The 24412-nt window shown below is 42.9% G+C and overlaps 1 long non-coding RNA gene across 2 annotated transcripts; it reads right to left on the bottom strand.

The window, feature by feature from the left end:
• Positions 1 to 1621: 1621 nt before the first annotated feature.
• Positions 1622 to 22960, bottom strand: LOC144489704 (uncharacterized). Of its 2 annotated transcripts, XR_013497022.1 has the most exons (5): positions 22571 to 22960; positions 16289 to 16451; positions 16065 to 16162; positions 6084 to 6163; positions 1622 to 2876 (listed from the first exon to the last, which is right to left on the bottom strand). It is a non-coding gene; the product is annotated as an uncharacterized LOC144489704 (long non-coding RNA). The 2 variants fall into 2 exon arrangements; XR_013497021.1 differs by lacking the exons at positions 16065 to 16162; positions 16289 to 16451; positions 22571 to 22960 and adding an exon at positions 7529 to 7582 and having other exon boundaries at positions 1628 to 2876.
• Positions 22961 to 24412: the final 1452 nt, after the last annotated feature.

Below are 24412 nucleotides of genomic sequence, written 5' to 3'. Positions count from 1 at the left end.
GCAGAGGATTCCATCACACTCCTGACTTGTGTCTTGTAGATGGTGGGCTGGCTTTGGGTGTCAGGAGGTGAGTTACCCGCTGCAGGATTCCTAGCCTCTGACCTGCTCTTATTGCCTGCCGCATGGCTGGTCCAGTTCAGTTTCTGGTCAGTGACAACTCTCAGGATGAGGGGCATTCAGTGATGGTAATGCCTTTGAATATCAAAGGGTGACAGTTAGCTTCTCTCTCCAAATCAAAGCTTCATCACGTACTTACAAGTGTGCATTAGTATTATAACAATTGAAGGCAGAATGCAGGAATAAATGTCCTGGGATTCAAGAATTCCCATCAAATGCTACAGCAACATAATCTATTAAGAATAAAAACGTGAGGGAAAATGTCGCCAAAAATCTCCATCCTCTTTCGTGGCTGGGATTCTCTGGTGCCGCTAAAAGTTGATGGGAGTTTTGGCTGGAAGGCCAAATTCTCTGTTCTCACTTGCAGCAGGGCAGCCACAGAAGAAATCGGAGCATCCTGCCCAATGTTTGGGTGTTATATTTTGAGCTAGTTCTGTTCTGATCAGGAAACATCCCAGGTGAATCAAGCCCTTTCACTTACATAAAAGGTTTTCACCAAGATTTTCAAGAGCCTGCATAAGTCAAAATTAGCAGGACAATAACTTTTTTGAACAGTACTGCAAAACATAATAGCTTCTGGTCACCTCTTCTAATGGCTCAGCATCCATTTTTGATAGTACTTCTGCGAAGCACCATGAACATTTTTTTTACATTCAAGTTGCTATGTAAATGTAAGTTGTTGGTGAACACTGAAGCAACAATAATAAAATTACATTTGGGGCACAATTCTATGGTGCCCGCTACTGCATTTGAAGGTTTGGGTTTTTAAAAATGCCGCATGTAAGCCCACCCACTACCTTACTTGACCTGCCTTCCATTTTAGAAAGGGCAGTGCAGGTGTTGGAGAGCCCACTTGACCTTGGACCATTTGTAACCCTTAATTGCCAATTAACTGTCTCATTCTGCCTCGCTGCTATTTTACCTGCAGCATGGAGTGGCCGACACCACGTGGGTAATGTGGCAGCTTTAGCGGCGAGAGGAGAGATCCTCCTTTGCACTTCCTTAAATGCATTGGAGGCACACTCTCAATAAAGTCATACACTCCCATTAATCCTCTGCCCTTCCTGCTGGAGGCTGCCAGCCAGAGCCTGTCGATACCCCAGACATATCTGAAGTTTGGCTTCCATTAGCCCCTCTTCTTCAGGGCCTGCCTGTAGTCCCAGTGGCCACCGCTAGCACTGCTGGGACTAAAGAGCTTGGTGACCAATTGGATTGGCCAGCAGGTCCATAAGAGGGAACTTCTTCCCCAGAAGGAGATGGAAGTCTTACCTCTGTCCAGTTAACACCCCATCTAATATTAAATGGCTGCAGCAACCAGAAGAGAGACGTTCCCTATCTACTCTTTGGGTGCTCCCAATTTATTCTGCTTTGTTACTGATGCATGAAGAAAATGATAGATCTTCACTGACGGCACTGGAAGATTCATCCTTCTTGTCTTAATTAAGAAAAGCAGAAAATGTAAAATTTCCACTGGGCACAAAACAAAATAACAAGGCATCAGGTTCATAAGAAAATATTTATTGCTTCCAGCATGTTCATTTACTACTGAAAAAGATAAGTAAAAAGACAATCTCAACAATTATAGGTATAAATCCAGTGGCCCAAAACGTGGTAAGGGTTTCAAAAATATCTGATAGTATAACACGCGGGTGCATTCTTCAGCTGATGATTAAGGCTAAAATGGTATTGCTTTTATTATAGTTACAACAAGCAAAACATTCACGGATAAGAAAATGCGAGTGTGTAATGGATGAAAAAATTCACTTTTCAAGCTTCTAAAAAGTAAATCTTTGTTTATGAAAAAGTATATTCAAAGTAAATTTAAATAACTCGGTTTTTCCATAGATAGATCGGCTTGTCGAAAGAGAAACTAAAATTGCCATTACGTTGGAAAAAAATACAAATTGGCATTATCTCACATTAAGTTATTTGAGAAGATTGAGGGCTGAAAGTAAACTTAACACACAGCAGATTTGCCATTGTGGATGTTCCTCTTCGAAATATTCTGATTGGTTTCAAGACTGTTTATATAAATTATACTGTAACCATCAAATTTTCCACATTACTGAACTAGAAAATAAATATTGACCTTCATCAAACAACAGGAACACGCAGAAGTTAACACCTGTACTAAAAAATCATGAAAATAAGACAGACAAATTATGTTTGGTAAGAAAGGCTTATTTAAATACAATACATATAAGATAGGCATTCATTTTATTAATAACAATGGCTTATTTAAATATAATACATTTTGTTCTCAGTTAGTAACTTCACTGCAGCTGATGCAAGCACATTACACAGTAAATGTGCTTTCCTTCAAGTAAATTAATCAATCCTCCCCATAATAAACCTAATCTTTTGGTATAGTGTTCTTTAAGCTTTTCCTGGTATTGTTAAAGATCACCTCTATTGAGTTAGTTCACTGCACTGTGAACCAGTTAACATTTTCTATGCTTTAAAAGTTATTGCAACTCACTCTGTAAAATAGACAGATCCATTGCTTTCTTCCACATTATTATTTTGACAATTAAGAGTCATTTTGCTTTATTGAGGTGCTGTTCTAGTCCAGCTCAAAAGCATAATTCGTTCCTCCACTTGAACTTTGGTCTTTAACAGCTTTCTTCTTTTTTTTCTTGTATGTGGTCTGTGCGTCAATTTTAGACTTGCTTTCAGTGATTGTTAAATTGGATTCAGGAGCCGTCACGCTTGATGACTGAGATGCTGATTTTTTCTTCTTCTTCTTTTTCTGCAATACTCTGGAAAAGGAGGCAAGTATTATTCATTCAAGTTTGAGGTTTTGTTTGTAGATTTAGGCTGTAGGGCTTAATTTAGCTTGCAGAGTACAACATGATTTTACAGAAAGCATCAAGATGTGTTTCAGTAAAAATAACACCCATGATTTGGTTACTTCATCATTGTCCATCATTTAAAGGCAACTCCCATCACACGTTAATGGGAAAGTATTCTTCATGGTGTGGTACTGAATAATGCAAATTGAGAAGATACATGGTTTATCCCTTCACTGTATCAATTATGCTAATCTTGAATTGGAACAGCACTGAGGAGACTATTTTGGCATTAGTGTCTCTGAACTAAAAAGGTTGAAAGAGAAAATGTAAGGCAGGGCTCTAAATGCTTGGTTGTTGTCTAGTGACCCTCGCTCAGAGTGTATGGTGGATGTTGTGGACAAAGGACAGGTTCAACAGTTATAGCCCATGATCTCTGGATTCACTGTCTGGTCACTTGGTGAATCCATTGCAGGGCTGCAACTAACTGTGGAATTGTGCAGCAGCATAAATTATAACCTTAAGGAGAGGAGAGTGAGAGAGGAAAGTTAGAGGATAAAACACGACAACAAACAAATGGCAGCCTTCCGTCTCATAGGATGATGGTTTGCACTGTGATGGTCAATTCTGTGTTATGCTTGTTTCCCACGTTACGTTAACACTCTACAGCGAAACAGGAGTGTTCTTTCCAGGGAGAAAGTCTGGGCATTTACGGAGCACCTGGGCTGGCCAAATGTCAGCAGCCCCTCTTGACTTTCCAGGTTGAGTCCAAAGTAATGCAAAGCACTATGTTTGGCACCGGCTTGTTTGCAGGAGTTGCTGGAAAGATGACATGTTTAGATATCAGTTCATCTTTGGGCTCCATTCCAGTTTTTTTGTCAGGGTTTACACCCTTAGCCTTACACATTTGGCTTCACTGAAACACCACACACATCACATCGGTTTGTTGGACACATCAACAAATTTTGATAATGTTTCTGCTCGGGTAAAATGCAAATAAAAAGAAAACATTGAAGAGGTAATTGTTCTATTTTGCTCTGCTTTTTAAATACAGAAACATTTATCCTATTATTTGTTTTATAATTCAAAATATCATAATGTATCACATTAGTGTCTTCATAAAGTGAATTTATGAAATAATATGACAGATCTGGTAAATTAAATTCAACATTCACTTTGTCAATCAACTAAAATAACACTGACCTTGGAGAGTTTTTATGCTTTCATACAATACACTAAAGTAGAATGTGAGTGCTTAATCTTGCAGGCAAGCTTTGGTTAGTTAAAAAGGGACTAAACTAAAAAGAAAACCCTAATTGAAAAGCTTCTCAGTGCCTCTGTCGAAGTGCTTCCTCTGAAAAGATAATAATTCTAATCTCATAGCCAAGGATCAAACTCTCTCTCGTGAATTACTTTATGTTAGAATTAAAATTCCATATTAAATTCTAACCATCCATCAACACTCACCTTGTGTATGATTTATTACTTTTCAATTTAATTATACAATATTTCAATTCTACAGTCTTGCGATTGTTTTGACATGCCATCGTAGCAGATATCAGAGTAAAAGTGAGACTGAAATATTGCAATTGGATAAAAATTGAGAATATGAAGAACATAATTAATAAGTTATTTTCCTGGAATGTACAATGCCTATGGTTCAGTAGTGTAAAAAGCATGAATACAACGAATTTGCACAACTAGTTGAATTTCAGTGAGGGCTGAGAGTTCAAAATTTGGCATCCTGAAGCTTAAATTACATGACTCCCAATAATGTATTTTATTGTACAGTTAGTCACTGATTCAGAACAAGTATACTCAGTGTGAGATTTGGATTGGAGTCATCTTTTACCTGAATAATTCAGCTCCAAAATGTACTGGATTTGAAAGGCATCATACAAAGGAAACTCACACAAAACACCACTTGTTTAACTAATGCAAGATTGTATACAAAGTTTAAGTAAAACAAAGGATTGCACAATATCTGCATATTACTTGTGGTGCTATACAATTACTGACTGTTTTACTTTATGTGTTTATACATTTATAAGTTGGCTTTATCACATTAAGTAGAAAGTAGGTAATAACTTCAGGTTCAAGTGATGTGATTCATCACGCTAAAAAGTTGTGACTCATTTGAAAATACTGATGGCAGAACAATTGGTATACTTAATATGGCTCAGTATTGAGATGATCGGAAGTCTTGCGGCAAGTGATAGCATCAACACCTTTGGGCCAGAAGCTTACAGTTCAGGTTCCATGCTAAGACATGATGGTCATGAAAGGAGCATTCATAATGTGGCCAAATAGGTTGATAATCTGCCTGTAAAGTCTTCCAATGTTCCCGATGGCTGGTTTCAAGAGCAAGAGTTTCCTGGTCAGCCATAATGCAGAAGGTAATGGCAGTATTTTGCCATGCATAATCATGGAGCAACCCAAGGGAAATCTATGGTCATCAATGGCCTCTTAGAGCATGGTACTTGGAGGAGGAAGGGGATTGAGATGATTCCCATCAATAATCTCCCAAAATCCACAAACTCCAATAAATCCGGCTGAACCAGGAACTGTCATTGCATAAAGGGAGGAGATTGCTCTTGGAAGATCAAGCTCTTTAATGAATTAAGAAATAAAGGAGCGTCAAGACTGTTAATCAAGAGCATCAGGTGTCACAGAAGATCTAAAAGAGGGTTGTCTTGAGTACCACTTTTGTCATGAATGTGAACTCCATCATAATAGCCTAGCAATCTTCCTCATCAATATTATTTTCCTTCATTGCAGACTCTAGCCAATCCACTGCTATGAGGCAAGAATATTCTGGATTGTAGGCATCATAGAGTGCTGTCCATACTAGGTGGAAAGAACTGATGAAGGGATTGACCTGAAATCTTAAACTATCCATTCCCTGTGGACTGATTAGGCCACTGAGTTTCAGCAGCACCTTTCTGTTCTTCAGTAAAAGCTACCTTTTTCATTGAACAAACCTTCACCTGGAAGCAAAGGAGGGCATGAGCCCTTCTGAAATCAGACCCACAGCATAATACTGCTCAAATGGTTAATATGCTCTGAACAACATTCTTCTACTTTTGAAATAATTCAAGGAAACACTGCCTATATTTCTTAGTAAAACTGAAAGCTTTTAAGATTTGATGTGTGTTGAATTGAACTGGTGTTACTTACGGTTTCACAGGTGACTCTGTATCTGTGTCATGCTCAGAGATCAACTTGAATTCCCCTGACTTGCTGATGACTGCTGACATCTGTAGGAGAACAAGATGAGCAAAAGATGTAAGAAATGAAGGGGAGGGGTACTCACGCTGCTTTGTTTCAGCACATATGCAAAGCCACAGGCTTCCTGTACTTGGAATGTATGCAGCTTGTTTGAAAATGCTAAACCTGTCTGCCCTGATCTATCTACCCATGTGTGGTTACAATCTGTAGACTTAACAGGAAAAAAAAGAGAGGCCCCTGACCATTCCCATGATACAGGAGATACCACTTTCAATACTGAGGTAAAACCAAAATAGTATGGAGAGCCGCTAAATAAACCTGGGGCCATGATCTATTGTATGTGTGCAGATCTTAACTTTTTAATGACTGGAATAGTAAACTTTAGCTTAAAGTTTGTTTATTAGTGTTACAAGTAGGCTTACATTAACACTGCAATAAAGTAACTGTGAAAATCCCCTAGTCGCCACACTCCGGCACCTGTTCGGGTACGGAGGGAGAATTTAGCACGGCCAATGCACCGAACCAGCACGTCTTTAGGTATTTCTCTCTTCAGATTAAAAATGGTAAAATTTAATTTGCTTCTATTGTTTGTTAATAACATAAATAAATGGTCAATGGGACTGTACATTACTGTATTTATTTTCTATATAATTCAGGACATTCCATGTTTGAAAATTGATTAAAACAAAAATTGCTGGAACTACTCAGTAGGCCTGGCAGCATTTGTGGAGAAAAGCTGAGTTAATGGGTGGAATTTTCACTTCTGGAGATTAAGAGCTGAATTTTCTAGCTATCCCGCGGTAGGTTTTCCTGTGGTGCAAGTGGCTTGTCATTGGCCACTTGGAACTTCTGGTCCTACTGAAGTCCACTGAGTTTTGCATGGCTCGCCTGACCCGTCACCAGAGAACCTGCAGCAGGGATTGACTTTGGCGAGGATCCCACCGTGGGAAGGATGCCTACAAGTGCCTGGCGGTAGGTGAATTCCACGTATGTTTCCCACTGAGCGGTGGGGTGGGAAATAGCGCCCGATTTCAGGCTCGGAAAATGATTAATTATGCATCGGCGAGTAGCTCTCCGAATCACAAGGTGAGGCGGGCACTGATTGGGGTCGAGGATCTGGGCCATCCAGTGCAGGATGATCTCATCCACTCCACCAGGGTAAGTCAACCCTTCAGATCACTCCACTCTCTCACTTACATAATGGTATCATCCCAGCAAAACAGTTACACTGATCAGGGATCTCACACAAATAGGCAAAGATTTCTGACATTTTCTCAAGGTGTCGGTTTCAGCCCTCTGGACCTGAGCAGCTCCGAGAGAAATATCTCGGAGAATAGCACTGAAGAGGTATCACAGCTGTCACCTGCACCCTCCACCAGCGCAGATACTCACACCTCGATGGGAATCATTGGTAGGCAGGCTTCTGGGTCACTCACTGGCGAAGGCCTCACTACTGATGATCCACAGCAGGTGCAGGTAGGGATGTCCCAGGGAACCGGCATTTGGAAGGATGATGGAGCCCAGGACTCTTCTGAGTTCTGGTCAAGTGATGTGTCCCTGGGACCACTCGTCCAAGGCTTTTGGAACTACAAAGGCAGAGAGATCAGGAAGAGGTGACAGCATCCCTCTTCGGACTGCAAGGCATTCTGTCCAAGGAGATGGTGCTGTCACACCAAGGCAACCCGGTCAACACTACGAGGGCGGTATCTGCCGTGTGGAGACCTTGGTGCAGGACATGCGTTCCATGGTGGCTGACATCCATGCCATGGTTCAGGTCTTGCATTCCATGGCTGAAAGCATGAACTCCATGGTTCAGGGCTTTAAATGTATGGTGCAGGCACTGGTCGGAATCCATGAGTGTCAGCACCAGAGGACAGCAGGGCTTCTAGATCTCATTTCAGCTGTTCCTCCAACCCTTGGAGGAGCCCAGGATCCCCCATGCACCGACAGGGAAGAGGGTCCTTTGGTGCACAGCCTGTGGCCTTCCATCGAGGAGATCCTGGGGATGTCCAGCCAGTCTGACTCCTTTCCTGTGATGTACCTCCAGCCCCGGGTATCGGGGAGGGTGGCAATACAACACCCATGCTGCCCGAAAGCAGGTCTGGACCCTCAAGGTCCTGGCTCTCCAGGGGACAGCTGCCAAGGTAACCTCAGGCAACAGGGCATGGCCGAGCAGATCGCCTCATCCTCAGCAGTGGATTCTGGAAAGACACCGCGATAGGGTAAGGAAGGCTTAGAAATTGCATGGGCATGGGTGAGTTTAGGCATGAGTAGATATTAACCACCAAAGTTCGCACCATTTTATCCATTAAAAATCACACTATGCATCCTCAAAGTGCTGCCCCGCTCTCATTTCATTGCAGCATGCAGAGCCAACCCCAATGTTTAGGCTGGAAGTGCAATGCTGGTGATCTTCAATCTCCTCAGAGGATGGCAGTTCAATGTTTTCCCCCACTCCCACTGGAACGACTCAGTCATGCTGATGTAATCCGGGTCACAGGCATCAGTTGAAAGCTTGTAAGAGTCTGTCTGCCTGCACCAATGATAATTTCCTTGATAGCTTGGCCTCCTGGACCAGTGGCAGTGCTCTTCTAGACTGCTCATGCCCTACAGCAGTCCCTTGCAGCCTGAGGGTGACTGGCCTTGTCGCCCGCTCTATGTCAGCTACTCACCACCCCCATGTAATTGTCCCCCACAGGGCCCACGCGACCTGGAGTGTCACCGAACTCCACCTTGGGACCTCACAGTTGCCTCCTGTGCTGACGCTATGGATTTTCCCACTTCCACTCACTTCCAGCTGCCACTCCAGAAAAGCAATCCCTCCGAGGAACCATTACTCAGACCCCAGCAAGGGCGGCCCAAGATGTGCAAAGCCCACACTAATCTCCCATCACCACCAAGCTCCAGACTCCTTTGAGACCAAGAGCACCACGACAACCAGAGGACCACAAAGGCATGCACACAGCAAACAACAGCCCCCCCCCCCCACCCCACACGGCATTCCTGAAAATGACTTAGCTGGCTCCCCTATGTCCTCTCTGTTGCCCTCTCTCCACTGGACACCCTGGTTGGGCAGTGATAACCTGCGTGCTCACATCTGATATTTCCTTCAGAAGTGAGGTCACTAGGTTCACGTTTTCATAGAGCTGTTGTAACCCAAGCCGACGTGCAGGCTCAGTTTAAATATTTAGTGAGGGTGGAAGCACCGGCGGGAGGGCTCGCTCATGGTATTATGTATTTAAATGAAATTCCCGACCCCCCTGGGCGAGAACCGTTTATGCCGTGGGCAAGGGGCAGGGAAAACTGGGAAATGAAACCTTGCCGGCGAGAATCACGTTTCCTGCCTCTCGTGAGATTTTGGGCCCATGTCACTGTTTACACTGACAGCTGACACGAGCTCCAAATTCCACCTTATATTAGCAAGGGAGACATCAGCACTGATTGTCTCACGGACACTTTAACGTCTCCAGTATCTCATCTAATATGCTGCAGAACTCCATCCAGAGCCTTCAAACAGCAGGGAGGCATTGTTCCCAACGTCCTCCAGCTATTCTCATCACATTCCATTCCTTTATTTTCATAACGCGATAATACCCTTCCATGGAGACCTCTTGGTGCTTGCATGGCCCATGACCGCAGGGTCATATCCCAGATGGGAAAAGGCACGGCAGACTTCCAGAGCTGACCCACTTTGGGGACAATGCCGTCCAAGAACAGAGATAGCTCCCGTGGAGAAGACGTGATCAGCCTCTCCCAGCAAACCAGCATGGATGAGCCCTCCATAAGTTGATCACATCCTGATAATCACAGACAGTTTCATACAATGTCGTGTTCTGCCTGCTAATGAACTATATCTTTTTTCTTACAGGCACCAACAGGTCCAGGCAGACCACCAGAACTACCATAAGCCCCAGCCTCCAGACCACCTCAGGAAATGTTGAAGGTGCATCAGATGAAGGAGTCACTGCTCTCACCTGCACCAATGCAGACACACTGATAATGGATCTAGATTAGATCAGGAGTCACATTCTGGAGAACACCGCACAGGCACGTCTCTGCAGTAGTCGGAGGCAGTGACAGCCCAAGTGTCTGGCACTCAGAGGACTGCTGGAGATCAGGCACTTGCTAAGTCTGAGTCAGATGATGAGTCTCCGCAAGCAACCATCTCTAACAAGGTGGAGATGGCACAACAGGTGGTGGAATATCAGGTAGAATTGCAAGAAGCAGTCAACAGATTAGGGCAAAGGATGGAGGAGGTTGTCCACATTCTGTCTGATATCGTGGCTCCTCCTTGCAAGCACCACGAGGTCTCCATGAAAGGTAATGGCGCCTTAGAGATCTTGGTCCGGCAGCGTCACTGCGAGTGCTGGCTCGGGTTAGGATAGTAAGAAGTCTCACAACACCAGGTTAAAGTCCAACAGGTTTATTTGGTAGCAAATACCATAAAAAGCTTATGGTATTTGCTACCAAATAAACCTGTTGGACTTTAACCTGGTGTTGAGAGACTTCTTACTGTGCTTACCCCAGTCCAACGCCGGCATCTCCACATTAGGGTTAGGATGACCAGCAGTTGCATCATGCTGAGAGGTCCAGCTAAGTCTGGGGTTGGTGGTCTTGATGAAGCAGAGTGAGTGGGGTGGGAGGGCGAGGAACTTGAAATGGATATACCTACAATGGCCCCAGCATTTCCATTAAAGAAGATCCCCTTGCCCAACACCATTCCATGCAGCTGAAGCTGCTGAGATACTGACATGTGGACCCCCACCTGCGCAGATGAAATGCCAGAGGCTGCAGAATGAGGTCCTTAAGTAGTCATTAATTGGATATTTAAGAGCCTCAATAGGCTCGAGGGTGGACAGGTCATGCCATGCCTCTACCGACCCTGCAAAATTTCAGACACGTAGGGTTAGGGTTATCCTAAAACCCGCCCAAGGTCAACGGACCTTCCCATGCTCCATCCCTCACCCGCTCTGATTCCCATGGCACGCAGGCCGGTAAGATTCCGGTCTACGAGTGGGACTTTACAGTTGCATCCACACCGAGACCGGAAATTGCCCCCGAGGTCAATGGACCTTTAAATGGTCCGCCAAATTTTCCGTCCTGCCCGTGACAGAGCCCACAGTGGGTGGGTCCAGAAAATTTACCCTTATGGATAGACAGAAAGTACCAAGCAAACAAGTGGGACTAAAGGCTGACTAATCCCCTGGATAAGATGGCTTGCATCCTAGTGCAATAAGTGGTTGTGTAGATAGTGGATGCACTGCTTGTAATCTTCCAAAATTCCCTTAATTCTAATAAGGTCCCAACGGATTGGAAAACTGCAAATGTAACACCTCTCTTGAAGAAAAGGAGGGAGGCAGAGAGGAGGAAACTCTATGGCCAAATCACCTGCCATTGGGAATATGTTGCAATCTATTGTTTAGAAAGTAGCAGCATTCAGAAAATTATAATGCAATCAATCAGTCAACATGGTTTTATGCAAGGGCAACAGTGTATTGGAGTTCTTTGAGGATGCACCGAGATGTTTGTGGGACCTTGCTGTGTGGAAAATTATCATGGTGATAAATGTTTCAAAAGCATTTCATTGATTGCAGTGCTTTAGGACATTCCAAGGTTGTAAAAAGCACGATATAAATGCAAGCTTTTTTAATAAACTGTATGGTGAGTTCAACAGCAATGTTTGTTACAAATATATTTAAAGCCAAGTCACATTTTGCCCATTTAGGTAGGCCCTTCCCTGCTGCCACGCTGAATTTCCGGCTTACCACATATGGGACTTACAGGCCAAGTTGCCTGCAGTCAAATATGGAATGGTGACGTTATCCATGGGTCACTGATAACACTTAGTGGTTGTAGATAGCCTAAGAAACTCCACTTCAAGTGAATCCTGATGCTTTGAATGGAACAGGAACCCCTTTAACCTTCAAAACACCACCTGATAAAATGCTAGTTTTTTGAGGAAACCCAGGAAAACTGAGATAATTAGTTCAGAAATAGACTGTCTTTGAGGTGAAGGTAAATAATGCTTGGTTTGAAGAGAAATAGAATATTCTTGTAAGAGTTCAATGTGAATGAGTTCCGAGATGGGTCAAGGGTGAGGGGCAAGTCCTACTAGGCTCAACATGGCACAATGGAAAAATGGTCCGAATTGAAAAGATAATCTGGATTGTGCTCAAGAGGATTGCTGAGTATCATCAAAATTTCAAATGTAAGTTACATGGCAAGCAAATGGGATTGGAAGCAAGCACATGATATTAAAGAAAGAAGTCTCACAACACCAGGTTAAAGTCCAACAGGTTTATTTGGAATCACGTGCGCTTCATCAGGTGAGTCGCCTGATGAAGGAGCAGTGCTCCGAAAGCTCGTGATTCCAAATGAACCTGTTGGACTTTAACCTGGTGTTGTGAGACTTCTTATTGTGCCCACCCCAGTCCGACGCCGGCATTTTCACATGATATTAAAGAGCAGAGGTAACTTGAGGCAGTAGAATAGTGATGAACAGATGTTTTTCTGACTGGAGAGGAGTATGCATGTGGTTTCCAGGGGTCTGGATTAGAATCATTACGCTTCTTGTTATGTATCAATGACCTTTACTGGAATTTTGAAGTTTTCAGATGGCACACATCTTGACAATGGTAGTAAATAATGAGAATGTTCATAGCAGGCTTTAGGAGGTCATGGACAGAAGAGTGAAATGGCCCAATACACGGGAGATGGAAGTGATGTGAAGCGATGTACTTTGGCAGGAACAAGATGTAGGGGCAGTATAATATAAATGGTACCATCTTGAGAAAGTGCAAGAACAGCAGGGGCCTGAAGGTACATATTCACAATTGAAGGTGACAGAGTAAGTTTAAAAAGCGCATTGGATACTTGGCTTTGAAAATGGGCCACTGAATACAAGGTTATGTTAAATCTTTACAAATCTCTGGTTAGACCTTAGCTGGAGTATTGTGTACAATCCTGGGCACCACATTTTAAGGAAAGATAAAAGTAAAGTAAAGTTTATTAGTCACAAGTAAGGTTTACATTAACACTGCAATGAAGTTGCTGTGAAATTCCCCGAGTCACCACACTCCGGTGCCTGTTCGGGTCAATGCATCTAACCAGCACGTCTTTCAGTCTGTGGGAGGAAACCAGAGCACTCGGAGGAAACCCACACAGACACGGGGAGAATGTGCAGACTGTACAGAACGTACAGACAGTGACCCAAGCAGGGAATTGAACCCGGGTCCCTGGCGCTATGAGGCAACAGTGCTAACCACTGGCTTTGGAGAGAGTACAGAGGAGGCTTGCCTGGCTGATAGCAAGAATAAGCATCTTCAGTTTATGTAGAAAAATTGGAGAAGCTATGGTTCAGAAATAAAAAAAATCAGAAAGTGCTGGAAAATCTCAACAGGTCTGGCAGCATCTGTGGAGTGAGAATCAGAATGTCTCTCTCCCCATAGATGCTGCCAGACTTGCTTGTAGTGTGAGCAGTTTTGGGCCCCGTATCTAAGGAAGGATGTGCTGGCCTTGGAAAGGGTCCAGAGGTTCACCAGAATGATCCCTGGAATGAAGAGCTTGTTGTATGTGGAACTGTTGAGGACTCTGGGTCTGTACTCGTTGGAGTTTAGAAGAATGAGGGGGGATCTTATTGAAACTAGCAGGATACTGCGAGGCCTCGATAGAGTGGACGTGGAGAGGATGTTTCCACTGGTAGGAAAAACCAGAACCAGAGGGCACAACCTCAAACTAAAGGGACGATCCTTTAAAACAGAGATGAGGAGGAATTTCTTCAGCCAGAGAGTGGTGAATCTGTGGAGCTCTTTGCCGCAGAAGGCTGTGGAGGCCAGGTCATTGAGTGTCTTTAAGTGAGAGATAGATAGGTTCTTGATTAACAAGGGGATCAGGGATTATGGGGAAAAGGCAGGAGAATGGGGATGAGAAAAATGTCAGCCATGATTGAATGGCAGAGCAGACTCGATGGGCTGAGTGGCCTAATTCTGCTCCTATGTCTTATGGTCTTGCTGAGTTTTTCCAGGACTTCGTTTCTTTATTTCAAATCTCCAGTAGTATTTCATTTTTATGTTAGAGAAGGTTGAGGATGGTTAAGAGGGATACAAAATAATGGGGGGTTGGTAGGGCAAATAGGAAGAAAATTATTTTCTTTGACAACTGTACCCTGCAAAGTATAGAACTGAGGGCTGAACAAACCTACTCTAATCAGGGAGGCCAACACCAGCGGAGATCACGTATGGTCCCCATCAACGGGGACCAGGCGTGATATCATCGTTGGTCGGACCAGAGGCCATTGAGGACCCCTGGGAGATCGATGGCAGGGGAGTGCCCCTTGGGCAATGGCAACCCAGCACCCTGGCAATGTCAAGGGGGCAAGGCCTGAGTGGACGGGGCCAGAGTCAGACCCAAGGGGATGGGGTGAGGGGAGGTAAGGCATCAGGGAATGGGGGGAAACTCTGTTTTGAGGGCGCTCGGAGGCAAATGGTGGCCGTCCATGGGGAGGAGATCGGAGGCCTGTCATAGGGGATTGGTGGGGGGCATTGGGAGGTGCTTGTCAACCAATCTCCCAATATACTGGGAGGTCGATGCATACGCACTGGTGCCCTCTGCAGTCTGAAGCTGGTGTTTCTGGCAGGATTAGCCCCGTCCCACTACCGACATAAATCCTCTAACGGACTCTGCGTTGTACAGGGTGCTATAAATTCGTTCCACTCAGCTCGCCCAAAACACGGGTGGGAAAAACTCCCATATTCCTGCCCGTTGGGCACTTGGGAAAATCACCCCCTATATGTTTTCAAGGAGGAGTTAGATATAGCTCTTGGGGTGAAGGAAATCAAAGGACATGGGGGGGGAAGGTGGGATCAGGCGAATGAGTTGGATGATCAGCCATGATCATAATGAATGATGCAGCTGGCTCAAAGCACCGAATAGTTTGCACCTTCTCCTATTTTCTACGTTTCTATACTGGTGAGTGCGACCTCAGTATGATTGCTGGAAAATCTGATGCTTGCTTACCATAGAATGAGGAATCACCCAGGGTCTCCCTTACTTCCACCCAATGGCCCTCAGAAGAGGAATGAGCCAATAATTATTGGGAAAAAAGTTCCTTTGCTTTGGTGCTCTGGCTGTAAACCTTGTCCCCAGTGGTCCGTGGCTGAAGGCCAATCAGAAGGCCTTATCCCATTTGGTACATCAGTTTCATATATCAGTGTTAGCTCTTGGCTGAGTGCCGGAAGCAGGAATTTCTAATGTCCTGGGGCTGCACTCTGACATCTTTGGCCTTCTAGTAAGGATATAGAGATTTCATCCCTTAATGGCTGACGAAAACTCCTGCAATGATCTGGGATCAGGCGCCCATCATACTTTTAAACAGCTTTGGCCTGCCTGTTCTTTAAGCTGTTCAAAACAAAGTTTTGCTGCACTAATTCCAGGATGAAGAATCTGGGACAGTGGAGAATTCCGTGCTTATGACCTGAAATGGCTGAACTTGATATTGAGTCAAGTGCACAATTGAATGAAGAGCTTCATTGGAACAATGCCTAGGTCAGAGAGGATCTGGGATTGGGAATTAATTCTCAGGTCGTGAGTAGTGCTCCTATTTATTTTCAGATAGTTGGAGCTGGTAAAGATTCTGTTGTTGCCATCTTTTGATTCTTGTCATATTACCACCACCTTTGCCTTATACCACTTTTGCTATTTAACCTCCTGTCTTCCACCCTATCACAGATCACCATGCTTGTTTTTCCCTCCCCTCCACCCTTTGCTTGATGTGAAAATTGTTGCACCTCTCAGCATTTTCCACGAAGGAACACTGCCACAAACGCTGCCTGAACTTTTAGGTATTTCAAATTTCCAGCATCTGCAGTATTTTGTTTTAGTGTTCCTACATTTTCACTTTCTAAATCGCTCTATTTCAACCACTGTTTCTACCTGTGTCGGGGTTGGGGATTTCACTTCTGCCTCTCCATCTTCATGTATGGATGCAGGGTTGATGACTTCTTGATGTGGCTTTGTTTCTTCAGGTATTCCTGTTAAAATGGCACATATTTACAATATAATTAAGTTCCTCTTTTTAAAAGTGAGTAGGAAAAAAAAATCTTATGTTATCTGTTACAGACATATTAATAAAGGAGGAAGGGTGAAAGCCAACTTACTTTCATTAGCCACATAATTTGCTGGAAAGTAGCCCTGCTTTCCATTGGCTAGGCAACCAAACCACCAGCTCGCATTATCTTTGTACAGCACTTGGATAATGTCATAACGCTGGATGGTTAGCTCATCTGATCGATTCGCTGTGTAGTCATAAAGAGCTACGACCTAAGGGAGAGATAAGACCGCCACAGTTTTATCACAACTATGCCACAGAGAGAAACCCCTAAGACTAACTTCCTCCTGCAGCAGGGCAGCTGAAACCAAAGCTGCAGTATGGTAAGACTTGAGGCTGTCTAAGGGTTTTGATGATGGGATCAGAGGTGGTGGGAACGTAGCAGGAGTTATGAGATAAAGGACTGTGGGATTCAAGAGATGGTTAAACCATTCAACAAGACTAAGATTAGTTTACAACAGCTGCTGTTGTATTAATGATCTTATTAAACAATGACTGTAGCTTCACCTGCATGTTGAGAATTTTAACGACAGAACTCTTGAGAAAAAACAACCTGCATTTTTACTACAACATGTTTTTACATAACACCACAGACATTTTAAATGACAAAGAATATTTTCAAATTTAAAACACTGTGGAGAATAAAAAGCAGTTGCAATATGCTGGAACAGATGTCGTCATTTTCCACTGTTACTGATCAAACAGCTTCGATCAAAATACACGTAGCTAACCCTTTGAAGATTTTGGAAGAATTACATTTTTAAAACATCTTTATTTAACTTTCTGAGAGACATCATTCAGTTAGTTTTCTAATTCTATTGACTTAACCAACACTATTTTTTAATGTGATTTTTTTGCAGCTGCGACGAGGTTAAAAAAAAAGCAGACACTGAAAGCTGCAAAAGCATTCAGTACTCACAAGGTTAATTTCCAATCACAAACTGATACGTTTTGGAAAGTTTGAGTGGGATTTTTTTTCTCTGCTATTAATACCTTGTGAAGACGAGTTATGCGGCAGCTGTACATTAAATTATCAATGTGAGGAAACACTGTCATATTGAAAGTATCTGCAATATAAAAATCAGCACAATACCAAATAGTCTGGAAATAGGAGGCACTTCTGCCTTCAACCCATCATGTTTTTAAAAAAATTCCCTTCAATTTTCTTTATTTCTTTGATAAAGTTCTTCTCCCACCCGCGAAATTCAAATCATTTTCCTTTTAGATTCTCCCAAAAACAGACTGAGGGTAGGCCACGGAGCAATTTCTCACAAGTCTGTGTCAATGCTGTTCTTGAGCTGGCTGCTCTGCACTGTGCAGGAAAGAGGCCCATCTTTGTTGGAGGGGGCCTATCTTCCAACCTCTGTCTCTTTCGACAGTAACATTGATATTGTGAATTTATCACAAGAAACTGTAGATCTCTACTATTACCAATGGCACATGATGTCTGATGCTAAATAATGCATCGTCATTGTTTTTTTTTAAACTTTCAAAATAAATGGTATGTCAATAACAATGGTTGAATGGAATTCCCCTCCCCAATCAAAGCTACCTCATCCACGTACAATACTTCTGGTAACTAAACGGGAGCTAAATGGGAAGGTTTATTTTGGTACATTTGCTGACAGGCATTACAAATATCTAGTCTATGAAAGTACTTCTGTGTTTCTTATTTGGGTTAATTGATGTGTCAATTACAGTAAAAACATTAAATGCCAAAAGTTAGTGTATTGTGCTGACAGTATTTGGCTTCCTATCAACATGATAAAGTTTACTAAAATTCAGCACCGACTTTACCTCTCTTCACTCAGAGGTGTTCCTACTGATAATGGAAGTGGTCGATGGGAATTCCTGAGAGAACCAGGAACAGTGTGCTGTGGCTGAAATCACTCAGCAGCAATGTTAAGAGTAGAAAGGAGGACAGAAAAGAGGGCAAAGTGAAAGCAAAAGGTGGATGCAAGGAATGCTGCTTTGGGGGGGGGGTTCAATTTTTATTGCACAGCAAAGTAATAAAGCAACTTTGGAAGTAGAAAAAGGCAACTTCAGATTTCCAGCATTTTGGAGCCAACAAAAAATCAGATCAAATAAAATATGTTCATGTATCTTGAAATCATATAGGACGGAATTTTCTCAAAGAAATTCCAAGTGTAAAGCGGACGAGAAAGCGGAGGTTTTTTTCAGTAAGGTAAGTAATGGTAATTTACGGCACTCTGCGCAACACAGAGGTCGTAATCTGAATCTGCTTCATAATGCAGCATCACGTGATCAGAAAATGCCTTATCTCAGAGGGAAGAACTGACAACTTGCTCTGCTTGATTTAGTGTTCCTACTGGAGCACCACAGTGCAGCAAGTTAGCTTTGAGTAATATTGTAGCCCAGGTTTTACGTACATTCCAACAATAAGCGTGTCAACCCAAACGCCAACATGCTCACTTTCCACAGGAAAAAGCATCTGTTTTCATTGAGAATGAAGTTGTCTAATGGTCAGATCTGTTGGAAGACTCGATTCGAGCCACCTACACACTGCTCTCTCCCTTACAAACAGAGCCAGAAAAGCTTTAATGGCATCCGAGACTCTCAATCACACTTATGAGGCCCTGATTTCCCCTCCTGGGTTGGGTGTGCAGAGACGGGAGAATTCCCAGCTCCGCGAGCCTGGCCTTTAAAAATGGCTGCCAGGATGTCAGATTTTCAATCCGGGTGAGTGCAGGATTAAAAATAGGGCAGGTGGCCCCAGCAAACGGAGGAGGTTTTCGGGTATGGAGACAGGTTTGGTGGGAGGCTTGGAGAAGGCCTGTAGAAGTTCAAAATCCCGAGGGGGCTGGTCAGTTATTAAGGAGAAACTGTTCTTACTTGGGAAAGGATCAAGAATGAGAGGGCACAGATTTAAAGTGATTTACAAAAGAAGGAAATGTGATGTAAGAAACAAACTTTTTCACACATCGAGTTGTTTGGATCTGGAATGCACTGCCTGGAAGTGCGGCGGAGGCAGATTCAATCAAGGCATTCAAGAGGGCATTAGATGATTATTTGAATAGAAATAAACGTGCAGGGTTCCAGGGAAAAGACAGGAGAATGGTACTAAGTCATGATGCTCTTTTGGAGAGCCAGTGCAGACACGTTGATTGAATGGTCTCCTTCTGCACCATAAAGATTCTTTGATTCTGGGGTTCTAACTTGGGGATCCAGCACTACGCCCAAAGTTTAAAAATAAATAATGAAACATACCTCTAGCCCTCACACACCCATGCCCCAATTATGCCAACTGATGGCCCCTCATGCCCCATGCAATCCTTATGGCCCCTCCATCCACCCATGTCCCCTCATTCTCTCCATGCCAACATCTTCTAACAACCTTTCATGGCCCTCTATATCCTCTATGCCAATTTAGTGCTGAATTATGTTGTCCCATATTCCTCCACCCATTACCCTTTGCCCTTGTACTGCCATGCCAATTCACCTCGTATCCAACTTGCAAACCTCAGGACCCATGCAGAAATGATATTAAATAAAGTTCCACAAAATAAAAAAAACACTTATTCACAAAAAGTTATTTACCACATACATTTCTTCAACTAAATTAAGCCTTATAATAACAAACATTTCATTCAAGTGTACAATTTCTTTTAACAACAAGCAGTGGAATTCACAGACCACATCAAGCTCCCAAACAAACTACTGTGATAATAGATGGCTGTCAAATCCATTTTGTACCACTAATTTAATAATGGATGCAGTCAGACTTATGCCTACAGAGTAAAATAGCAAGTAATTATTTTTTTAAAATTTAAATGGCAGGACATTTAAATGCCTTGACAGCTCATTTTGATAGGTCCTCTTGACACTTTTGACAGATCCTCTTAACAGGTGTTTCTGCCAGATTTGGCAACCGATTTTGACAGTTCCAATGAATTTGACAATAATGAGTTTATGCACATTTATGTTTACATTTAAAAATGTCAAAAGTACCTGACCTACCCTAAATGACACATGACCTCCATCAAAGGATACAAAAGTGTCCCGGGACCAAATCCAAAGCAGTATATTTTTTCTCCCAAAGGGGTACCCTGGCTATCCAAATGAATCCACAAAGTTCAAGCCTGCTCTTACCAGGCCTAAAACTGTACACTTTGAGTTTCACACTCCAAGGCCACCAAAATCTTATTTCTGAAGAGGCATTTGATGATTAAATGGCCAGCTGCCTTCGTAAAACTCACAGGCATGAAGTGCATCTTGCCTGCATTCTTGCCCCTGTGAAAATGGGCAGTTCAAGGCAGAATTTACAATTTTCAGGCAATTCTGCTATTTTTGTCACAATGAGAGGCTGTCATGATGAAAATGTAAGCCTTAGTACTTGTCCCCAAAAGTTGTATATGACAATTAAGAAGGAAAATGTGGCTTGTAAACACTTTCAATTTGTTCAGGGGAACCTTCTGGGACATGTGAAGGATTGTTTACATAGGGCTGGTTACATCTGTTTTTTTAAGATAAGGAAGATGTCCTTTGTAACATCTATCCATTAACTGACATTTGGGAAAGTCAGTTTTACATTAAAAAAATTATGGTATTTGGATTTTACTATAGGATACTATTTGGATAGGTGGATACAGGTTATTGGCCTATTTATTGTGAGTTCCATAACTTTGAATGCTGTTGGTTAATTTGTGCATAAACGGAGGAGGCTCATTTGTTACCGTGCAGCGACTAGGAAGAGATCGCATGGTATTTATTGGTCAACGTTCACGTGAAGCATGACTTTATTAATCCATAATGGTTTGAGTTACCATGCCGGAACCAGTCAGGACTAATTGATAACAAAAAACTTAATAGCCCTGTGACTGGATAAAAATAATAAGACTTAAAAAAAAGTGCATAATGATTTTTATTCACACTACAAGAGATCTTTTTGACAGGTCAACAAAGACTTGAGATTATTGGAGGTGATAAGAGGCAAAGGAATATTATATGAACAAGTATGAACTCATCTGCTATTAGTAAAAGCAAATTCTGGCCTTAATTTCTAAAACTGAAAGGGCATAATTTTTCTGTGGGCTTTGGGAACGTGACATTAAGATCAAATGGGGTTCCTGAGCCTACATCAGGAATCAAACCAGGGCAGCTAATTGGCTACCTCCAGGTTCAACATCAAATTAAGGATGGTCTCCCCAGCGCTGCAGGCCCACTCAGAGTCTCAGGAGCCCGAAAGGGCCAAGTGGGTGAAACTGAGGCAGTCAGGACATCTCAAGATGGAGGTGCCTGAATAGGCACACATTTAAACTACAAATTCAAACAGGTATACCCCTTAGAGCAGAGATCCAGCCTTTGCTACTGGTGGTCCCTCTTTGAGGGCTGGAGCCTCGGGCTCCAATAGTTACCAGCCTCCTGCAGAGAGGCCACCTCCATTAAGGCTGCTCCGCTGCTGCCAAAATGCTAGAGGACCCTCTAAACTCCCTCTAATTGAGGCTTTAATTATTTAAATCGATTGCCTACCTCCGTTCAGATCGTCATCCTAACCCAACTCTGAGAAATTTCCCACACAATAGGAACACGTCAGGAAGCAGCCCTTACATGGCCCCCCATTTTCCCAGCAACTCTTTTCTCTCCAGCCCGCCTGCCACCACCCCACAGAATGGTTAAAATGCACATTAGGTTGCCACCTTTCATTGGAACTTTGACCTAATGTTTGGTGGGCTAAGGTTCCGATTCAATCATGCCCTTTTCCCTTCTGAAGCAACTTAAAAATAAAAGAAACCGACAAATCCGATAGCTTCAAAAATCAATATTTTTAAGGGGGAAATGCCTTGAGGCGTCACAGAAAATAAATCCTTCAATAATGGCTGTTGGGCAGAGTTGCAAGCCACACATATGCACCTTAAGCAAGCCACACATATGCACCTTAAGCATTTTATTTCAGCTTTAAAAGGAATAGACAGTAAATCTGCAGTTTACATCGCAACACGAAGACCCATTACACTTTTTGTATGCCTATTTTTTTTCACATGCGATAGGCATATTTTAAAGTTATTTTAAATTGCCAGCATTTTAGGGTTGTGCTACCTTTTGCAAGATGTCAGAATAGTTTCTGCTAGCTTTCTGGGTTAGCATACTAGACTTACCTGGTTAAAGGATAATACTTTGTGTAACCAATATAAAATAAAATAATTTTTAAAGATAATGCATCAGTCATGTAACTGAGCAATTAAGTATGTTCACCGATCAGACATGTACTTGGCAATGTTAATTATTACATGGTTAAACTGATGATTTAAGGGAAAGTCCAGTAGTGGAAAGATGCAAAGAAGCTCTCCATGAGTGGCAAATGCTTACTTACAGTTTCTTCCACTGGTGCATTAGAATCAGCTTCTACTTTGATTGAGGATATCGAAGGATTTGCACAAGTCTAAAGAAAAAGAAAAATACATTAAACAGTTGAATGTACATTGAGGCATATCAAATAGCTAATTTCTGCTTATCCCACCTCAATGTCCTTCTTGCATTTTACAGAGGACATTTTCTTCACTTCAAAGATTTTGGTGATTGTTTTTGTTTATTGAATGTGTTTCATACTGGAAATAATGTCAGAGGATCTGATACTGCCATTAAAAACATGAACTCTATTTAATAACTTCAAAAAAACCTTTTTGATCAATTTTTGTTCAATCGCTGAATGAGAAGAATTGTCCCAATTAGCCTGGATTAAACTTTATCACGATCACCCATAAATGTAAGATAGTTAATCAGAATCCTCCTTCTCCAATCCAGAGCTATACATAGAGTGTTATACATGGCAATAGAGTCATAGAATGGTTACAGCACAGGAGGGGGTCAATTAGCTCATCATACTGGCACTTCCTCTCTGCGAGAGCAAGTCACCTAGTGGCAATCCCCTGGCTTTTCCCAGTTGCTGTTCAAATCCATTCTCTTCAGATGCTTATCCAACTCCCCTTTGTGCCTCCACCACACACTCAAACACTGCATTCTCAATCCTAACCAATGCTGCTCAAAGACTTTCCTCATGGCACTGTTGCTACTTTTGCCAATAACCTTAAATCAATGGTCTCCGGTTCTCCACCAACAGAAACATTTGCCCTCTCACCTAATCTACTCTGTCTAGAGCCCTTGAAATTTTGAATACCTCTATCAAATCTCCTCTCAAACCTCTCTTCTCCAAGTAGAACAGCCCAGCTCCCTCAATCTAGCCATGTAACTGATGTTCCTCATCCCTAGAGCCATGGTCGTGACCTTTTCAGCACTCTCTCAGATGCACTTACAGCAGTCATCAAATGTGACATTTCTGGTCAATGACCTGTACTCTCATGGAAGCTAGAAGGATATAAGAGTATCATTCCAGGGATGAGAGACTTCAGTTAATTAGGCTGACTCAATATAAAGTTTAGGGGGAAGCAGTGGCATTGTGACATTGTGACTAGACTAATAATGGGTAATGCTCTGGGGACCCAGGTTTGAATCCCACCATGGCAGATGGTGGAATTTGAATTCAATAAAAATTTGGAATTAAAAGTCTAATGATGAGCATAAAAAGCATTATTGATTGTCGCAAAAATCCATCTGCTTCGCTAATGTCCTTTAGGGAAGGGTATCTGCCGTCAAAACCTAGTCTGGCCTATGTGTGACTCCAGACCCACAGCAATGTGTGGTTGATTCTTAAATACCTGCGAAATGGCTAAACACTCAGTTTAAGGGCAATTAGGGATGGGCAATAAATGCTGGCCCAGCCAGCGACGTCCACATCCCCTGAACGAATAAAAAAGATTGGTTGGAGAAGTATAAAAATAAAAAAGATTGGTTGGGGCGGCACGGTAGCACAGTGGTTAGCACTGCTGCTTCACAGCTCCAGGGTCCCGGGTTCGATTCCCGGCTCGGGTCACTGTCTGTGTGGAGTTTGCACATTCTCCTTGTGTCTGCGTGGGTTTCCTCCGGGTGCTCCGGTTTCCTCCCACAGTCCAAAGATGTGCGGGTTAGGTTGATTGGCCAGGTTAAAAAAAAAAATTGCCCCTTATAGAGTCCTGGGATGCACAGGTTAGAGGGATTAGCGGGTAAATGTGTGGGGGTGGGGCCTGGGTGGGATTGTGGTCGGTGCAGACTCGATGGGCCGAATGGCCTCCTTCTGCACTGTAGGGTTTCTATGATTCTATAAGTTGGAGTTGTTCTC

The sequence above is a fragment of the Mustelus asterias genome, unplaced genomic scaffold (genome assembly GCF_964213995.1).
Source record: "Mustelus asterias unplaced genomic scaffold, sMusAst1.hap1.1 HAP1_SCAFFOLD_2454, whole genome shotgun sequence".
Taxonomy (NCBI): Eukaryota; Metazoa; Chordata; class Chondrichthyes; order Carcharhiniformes; family Triakidae; genus Mustelus; species Mustelus asterias.
Note: the sequence above shows the minus strand (reverse complement) of the source record. Positions and strands in the feature narration are given on the sequence as shown.